Consider the following 8,361-nt stretch of genomic DNA (forward strand, 5'->3'; position numbering starts at 1 on the left):
GCCTGGCCTGGGGTGGGCATTTGGGCGCTCGGAGCGGGGGCCACCCTCCTCCCGCCTTCTCCCGGAGCTTGTATTAGTGATGTGGGGGTTCACGCAGGGTCCCCGCCTGCTTTGGAACCGGGGGACGTCGCTGGGGTGCTCGCCCTCGTCGCCCTCCCTGCTTGCGCCGCCTCGGAGCCTCCCGGGGTGCACCGCGCGACCGGAACGTTCCCGGCCTGCCCCGGGGCCGCCGCCGGCCTCTGACCAAGGCCAACAGGCTGGGGACCACGGCCCGAACGCCGCGAGGACCTGCAGGGCTCCAGGGCCGTTCTGGGGAGGTCGCCTCCGAAGGCAGGCGTCGGCCGAGCAGGCCCAGGCCGGTGCCGGCAGGGCAGGGCCTCAGCCCCCTCAGGAGGCTGCCTGCAGGCCTGCGCCTTGGGCTTGGGGGTTACCAAGGAAATGCAACAATATTTACGACCTGGCGATGAGAAAGTGTTCGCCCAGCATGAGATCTACCTCCTTCCCCTCCCCCGGCAGCTTCCCGCCCCTCTAGCCCTTCCTCTCCTCCCCCCTCGGGCTCCACGCACGCTTCTGAGCACTAAGTAACTGACAGCGGCGGCAGTCGGGCTCCTCAAGCCTTGCAGTCCCCCTCTCCCCCTGCCAGCTCCTAAGAGAATTCAGGCTTCTGGGACTCCAGAAGCAAGGGAGGAGCCACACTTCCAACCAGCCAGAAGGGGGCACTTGGCTTCATACTCTGCCAGGCTCACCAAATATCCTTTATATATAGTACAATGGTTAAGACCTTGGAATCGGTTCGCATCCCGACTCTTGCTAATTTGCCTTGAGAACTTGAGTCTCCTCTCTGAGCTTTAGGCTCGCCGCCTGTGAACTGGGCATAATAATATCTACCTCCTTGATGATTGTGAGGAATATACGTGACAACATGTGAAATCTAGGTGAAGCTAAACAGTAAATGGTATTTCTTATTATAGAAGAGTATCTACACACATGCACATATTCGTCTCTAAAAATACAAAGCCTTTTTAGGAAAAAAAGATATCTCGGCCTGGCTGGGGATGGGGGACCGTGTAAAGAATCAGGAATTGTGGCTTAGTTTATTAACTGCCTAATTTTTTTGCACCCTGACCTTTAAAAGACAGACTTCCAGATCAGTCCACGTATATTTTATAATGTGAGAGGTTTCTCCCATAATATCCCTAAAATTAATTATTAGGGCAGAAGTATTTTGAAAGGAGGAGGAAGAAGAAACCTTGAAAAGGCATTGTATTTATTTAAACCTTCACCAGAAACGGCTGCTTATTGTTTGGGTGACTTTGAAACTCAAAAGCAATAGTAAAGGCAAACTAAGTGCTGAGCAGGTCAAGGCGTTATTCCTGAAAGGTAGTGCAACGTGTAGGTGCCCTTTTAAAAAACGCTGCTCTGAGTCCCTCCAGGGGAAGGGGCAGCTATTTGAAAGAAATGAGAAGGGATTACACTCTTTTAAAGGGATTCCCCCCCCCCCCATGTTTCTTTGCCTGCAGCGGCTGTGGCTGAGTTTGCAAACCTTCTTGGTGCATCTACCAAGAGACCCCAGTCTTCAAGATAAAGCCCTAGTGCTTTCCTCTTGGTGTCGCAGTAAATTCAACACCACGGGGCTGGTGCAGTCATCCCAGGCCAAGAGAACTCTTCCAGCCCTTTTCCAGGACTTCGGGACCCTAGTTGCAGAGTCCCATGGCTACTGTTCCTGCTCTGGAGCGGTCCTTGTTTGAGACGGGTTGGGTGGCACAGAGAGGGGGATCTACCTAGTTTAAGACTATCCATCACCCGCACATCCCCTCCACCTTCTTCTGTAATTTTGCAGACTGTAAACAGGGGTGCATCTCCTTTCCAAGCCAGGGAAGCCTGACAGCATCCGCATCTGGCTCTCAGTGACCTCAGCTCCCATCCTGACTGTCCACCGCAGGCTCCCTTTTTGCCCTGGCGCAAGCCAAAACTTATGTCAACTTATGTCAGGCCAACACACACAGCATTTCCATGTGTGCAGTCAGAGTGAGTCCATGGAGGCTTACCCGGGCTTCTGGGGTCCAATATGTTCCAATTCCTAATCCCATTAGCATCCTCCTCTATAACTGAGGTTCAGACCTGGATGGTCTCTGAGGCACTCAGAGTAGGCTTCCAATTGCAAACACTGAGGTCTGAAGGACAGTTAAGGTGCAAAATGAACCATTATAAGACCCTCTCCCTAGAAGAAAAGTGGAGCCCGGCAATTCCCTCAATTTAAATGTTCAGAATATCTGTGCCCTTCCTCGCTTCGATTTAAGGGATTAAAAGACTTTGGGTCCTGGGCAAGAAGGTGCCAATGTAAAGAAATAGGAAGCTAGAACTACCAATACAGAGAAAGGCGTGAAACCCTCTGTACCTGCCAGCACATACTTTTTTTCCCATTCAAAAAGCCATCCTTTATTGCCTGGTGCCAGACACTGAACTAGGTTCCAGAGAGTTAGAACAGCACATGGTTCCTGCCTCTGGAGTGCCTGAAGCCTGGAGCTGTGAAAGATCTGTTGGGGTCGACTTTATTCACCTGTTTGTTTCGGGGAAAACTATTTCTAAGGACTTCTCCGGAGTAGTGATAGAGGGTTTGGCGAGATGACCTTTGCACAGCCGGAGCTGGGCACCGAGGCTTCTGCAGACTCCTCTTTAGTGGAAGTCCAAAGGAAAGTTCCGGAAGTGGGCACCGGCCTTTGCACCGCAGGAGGTACGGAGAGCTGTGGTCACTTGTTCAATCCGGGTTTTGATCCACCCGCTGATGATTAGTCATCGGATTCTGTAGTTTGCAAAGAAAAGGAGAAAGATTTTACCACCGATTTAAAATCTCGACTCTTTTTTCCCCTTTGTAGTTGACTTAGTAGACACTCCAAACCATTCTATGCTTTTAAACCTCGGTACTGCAGAGTAAAGGTGGGGGAGAGGGAGCTCTTTCCCGCCGGATACCCGACTCCAGGCAGTTGCCCGCTAACTGCAACTCAGCCGGAAGCGGGCAGGGGCAAGGGGCTGGCAGGTGGACCACCTGCACTGGAGCCGCAACCCAGGTCAACTGGACTACGTAAAAAACCATGTGCAGTTGGGGTAAATGAATCCATTGAATGAAATTGTCCTTTTCCGAACTCACCCCAAAGAGGACAACATAGCGGAATGGTTAAGACGCGGGCTTTCAAAAAAGAAGGAAAGTCGGGCCTTAGCATCCGGCATCTGGGTTCGAATTCTGACTCAGCCTGGTAAAATGGCCTTAGGCAAGTTACTGAAGTACGATTATGCTCCTCGGCGCCAGTGGGGCGTTTGACAAAAAGCAACAGCTATGAGTACTGCCACTTTCACAATACTCAGAAGTTTGCACAAACTGACAGAAGGCAGGGTGCCAAGCATTTAAATGTGCCAGATTAACCCCCAAATAAAGCAGTGGGAGGAAAAGTTGTTCGGGTGCGTCCTCAGGCCGAGATGCCACGGTTAGAGGTGGCTCGCAACTGTGCGTTCTTCTCCAGAGGCCCTGCATCACTGAGAGGCTCCTCCGGCATTGGCGACCAGATCAGGTGAACTACTCGAAATGGTCAACTGGAATCAAGGTCGGTGCTGAGGAGCATGGCCTGTCCCCTTCACCTGGGGAATGAAGCCTTTGGTGACGCCTCTGCTTCCGGACATTTGTAGGGTGGCGAAGGAAGACGCGGAGGAGAGAAAGAAGATTGCATTCATCGAGAATCTACTGTGTCTGTCGGTGTACACATTCAACATCATTAGTTCTGTTATCCCCATTTTACTGATGAGAAAACCAAGTTGTTAAGTTGTTAAATAAATTACTCGAAAATCCAGTACAGTTAGATAAATTACTCGAAAATCCAGTACAGGTTTGACTAACTTCAAAAACCGTGCTCTTAGTATAACACATTGCCTAGCTCTTAAACCCTGATCTCCCATGAAGGCAGGCAAGCAGGCAGGCAGGGAAGGAGGAAGGGAGAAGGGGAGGAGAGGAAGAAAACACTGCCACAATTACAAGAACCAATCTCCCGTGGCAGAAATCCATATAAAAAGTTATTTAAGTTGAAAAATTATGGCTCAAGATTATTCCTCAGGCTTTTTAAAAGTTATCATTTTACAAGATACATCTGATAAGCAACAATGGGACATGGAAGTGTTGCCGGGGGAGAAACCTCGACACTGAGGTTGCGGGTAGAGCTGCGTGGGCTTTTATGGGTGCACTCACACTGGCTAACCACCGGAGCTGCAAGTTCTCTTATCAAAACCGGATCGACGCTTGCGAATGGTAGCCTCACACAGCTCCCTGCCACCACTACCCCTCCCCACTCCACCCAAAAAACACCGTCAGGCGCCCACGTTTTTGCACTCGGATCAAGTTTGGCTCTCCTGCCTCCCTTGCTGGGTTTTAGTTAACTCTCAGGGATCCCTGGGAAACGAGGCGGGGGCGGGGAGTGGAGGACGGGAAGCCTGCGGGGATTGGTTTCTGTCCTCTTTCTAGATTAGTGAGCTCCAAGCTAGACAGCTTGGTGGCCTAGGACGTGTAGGAAAACGCCGGGGAGAAGGGAATTAGTGAGTTGTTGTTGTTTCTCTCCAACTCGTAGTTTGGCACTTACAGAGTTGCGTGGGCAGAGGTCTGTAGAAATAGGTTAGAATCGGGTTTCCGCTGGTCCTACCCTGTTGCTCATTCTGAACGATAAAATGCATATAAAATCAGCAGCTCCAAACCACAAGCGTGCTTAAGGCGAGATTGTCGGCTTGGAAATGTCACAACGAGTAAAATGTGTAGTGGACTTCTGCGCTTTGCGCAGTAGCATTTAGCCCGGGAGCGTCCCAGACTGCGCCCTGCCTAATTTCGGGCTGTATATGGCTTCTAATTCCCTCTCTCTTACCATCCGTCCTATCAGGCGAGAAACACTTCCGCTCTCTCCTGCCGCAGCGGACCTGGCGAGTTTACTTGAGCTCAGGAGGGAAAGGGGGAGGAGGGGGTCGAGCGCACCGCCTGACAAGGAACACCGAATCTACACGTACAACCCTCTTGGAAGCAGGACTCGGTTTTCGGTTATTGGGTTTCTAGAACTGCTGGTGACAACTGGCCCCAGCGGGCGCATCCGACAGCATATAGCGGAACAGATTCCCGGCGGGGCCGGAGAGCGGAGGCTGGGTCTGAGCGCCGTGCACTCCAGCTGTCCCGCGCCGAGCACGCTAGCCTCGCCGGGAAGCCCCTCCAGCCTCGGCCCGCAGTGGGGGAGAGACTGGTGGGTCCCAGACGGAGGCCCTCGCCACCCTTGGGCGACCTCCGCTGGCATGAATAAACGTGCCCTTCTCTTTTCCTCGGAAACTGGGTGACGAGGTCTGAAAAGGAGCCTGGGACCGGTAAGTCCCAAGGTGAGCGTATTTCCCACTCCGCGATCTCTAAGGGGGCTTCTGAGCTGGGCAAATTTGTGTGTGTGTCGGGGGGGGGGGGGCAAACCTCTGGAAGCTACTTCTTTCCGTCCCTTTCCAGATCAATATTAATAATGGTTAGACGAGATGGGCAAAAATCAAAGGATACCCTGAACCAAGTGTGACCTCCGCAGTTTCAGAGGACTCTTGGCTGAGAGCTTTCCCGCTTACGGGTAAAGAGGTCACTGCAAGAATCACCCACAAGCTGTGTCTTCTTACCGGCGCAGAGGTCTTCCCCACCTCCACGCTCCGACAGTCCTCTGGCCGACCCCCGGCGCGGGTACCTGGTGGTAGTGGTGCGGTCAGCGAGAGCCGCCGGCTCGGGAAAGTGCAGGGCCCCAAGAGCTGGCGCTGGCTTTGCGCCTGCAGGCCCAGGAGTCCTGGACACGTCTCGTTTGACAGCGTTTTCGACCGGGCCCCAGTAGCGTCTCTCCCAAGTCTACACAGGTCTGACTCGAGCGCGTCCTCAAAGGCTGGTGGGAGGGCTGGGAGCCGGGGCGGGCGCGGATTCAGGAAGCGAGATCCCGAAGATTGCTTGAGTACCGCGGAAACTCCAGGTTAAGTTCCGTCAAACATGTGGTTACTCACCGCGAGGAGCTCAGAGGCAATGGGTTCAACAGTCAAGTTTGTGGGGACTTTCCCTACTTAAAATAATAATTTGCTAATTCGGATCTATTGCTTTTCAATATCGAGTTCCAGAGACCTCTTGTCAATGCAGGCTTAATTTCATCCCACTGATGAAGGATGTTTATAAACGGTTCCTGTGGTGCAAGCCGAGTGTGAAAATATCAGTTTTATGCCTCTGGATAAGAATTACCGAGGTGGAAGGTTTATTAGGCGATTACAAATTTCGCAGCTGCTCGTAGCCCAATTAGGCAGCTCTTCGCGGTGAGTGGAAGCTGCGGGGGTCAGAGCGGGTTGGTGTTCCAGCTCTCCAGCCCTGGACCTCCAATCAAGGCCTGACTCTACCCAGACCCCTTCCCTGACCCCCTCGGGCTTTAGGGAGACACCCTGCGCCTCCCAACTAGCTGGGCACCGCAAAGCCCGGGACAGGATGCACTCCCAAGTCTCTGGCTTTCTTTCTCCCACCCTTGCAAAGAGCCCTGCCCTCCAGAGGTGTTGGTTGCCCCCTGGGTGGGCTTGAGGTCTCAGATTTTCATTTAAGGAGCGGTGGCATTCCAGAAATTTCAAGTTAGTAGGTAGGAACCGCCCCAACGCGGCGAATCCTCACCCACCTGCAGACACACATGATGATGTTTTTTTGGTCTGTCCTTGTTCGACCAAAATTGGTCTCAGTTGGAGTTCGAGCTAAAAACCGTCATTACAAAGACAAAAAGAGTCCTCACTTTTAGCACAAGCACCTAACGTAGGAAGAGGTAGTCTGCAAAGCATCAGGCGAACCCTTCCTTTTCCGGAGCCGAGGAGGAGCCTGGGTAAGAGGTGTGACGCGAGCTCCGAGGAGTTGGGGCCACTGTGCAGGAATGACCCCTCGGTATGCTTGCCCTTGGCAAGGGGTCACAGGGTGGTTGGGTCGAGGACGAGAGGGAAGCTCAGCCCTGACATTCATGGCAAACACCTGCGCATCCTCCTCCTCCTCCCGCCTCCACAAACGACCTCCAGCCAAAGGCCTACACCGCCTGGGACTCAGAAACTCATCACCTGCAGGCCTACTGAGCAAGGCTGGGTGCGCGTAATTACCCCGCGGGAAAAGTCCGCGTAGTGCCGGGCGCCAGGAGTAAAGCGGCCACCAGACCAGTCTTTTAGGTCTTCTTATGTCTGCCTACCATTCTTCTTCCCCAAGCCCAGAAGCCTCTAAAAATGAATCATTTCCTCCACTTATGCAGCGATAGGCGCTCTTAGATCAAGATTAGTATTTTGAAAACCTGACTGAGAGCCGCCTGATTAGGCGGGGGTGGGGGGGCTGGAAAGACCGCATAAACGCCCGCGCCCCCGCCCTACTTCCAAAAACAACTCCAGCTCTCCCCGGATCTCCAAATGACCCGCGCGACTTATTCTCCCGGATAGCAGCCAAACAATACCCCAGATTCATTTTGCAGACCCTCACGCATAGAAACTGTAACTAAATCTCCGAATTGGGTCTTTATTTTTAATTCCACTTTCATTCCTGCTCTATACACGGCCTGGTAGTCAACATTCTACACGACTCTGTCCATTCAGAAGAGCCATCTCGAGACCGATGCTATTTCATGGAAAATGCATTATGTGGATTTTTCAAAAAATACTAATTTTTGCACTTGATGAGAAACACAAGTCTTTCTGTTCTCCAAGCACAGGTTAGCTTTTCGAGAAGTCGGTCCACTCCAAGCCTTCAATTCTGTAAGAGGGCACAGATTAATCATAGCGTCCCCCTCCCCCCCCCCGACTGCGTAAATTTAAGCGAGAGCTCCCAGAGAGGACCTGCAGGGGGATAGCTAATATTAAAGTGGGCGCAGCTGTGCGTAAACAATGGCGTTAGGAAAATGCTCTAGAGACCCTCGTGTTTATGGGAGAAAAATGTAATGGAAGAAAAACTAAATTTGCAGTCGTTGCTTGGTCCCAGGCTGTTACATGGGCTCACTTCATCACAGTAAAGTCTACCTGTGTTTGCCCACTGCCCTTCCTCTAGCCTGCTGCTGACGCGTCTGGGCGGGAGCACTTCGATCTTCCTCTTCTCGACAATAAGGCAAGGAGATAATATTATAAACATATATATCTTATCGAAGCAACATCATATGATTTTGTTAAAGGCCATTAAGAAACAGAGACTCCTAAATATTCTTATATTACTGTTTCAGAAGCTTGCTTTGTTTTCTCAAAGGGAAAATTGGAAATAAAAATTGTTAGCCTTACCAAATTCCTCTTTGTACACTACATAATGAAGTAAAATCTATACCATAAATAAGTTATTTA

This window comes from Delphinus delphis, chromosome 1, assembly GCF_949987515.2.
Source record: "Delphinus delphis chromosome 1, mDelDel1.2, whole genome shotgun sequence".
Taxonomy (NCBI): Eukaryota; Metazoa; Chordata; class Mammalia; order Artiodactyla; family Delphinidae; genus Delphinus; species Delphinus delphis.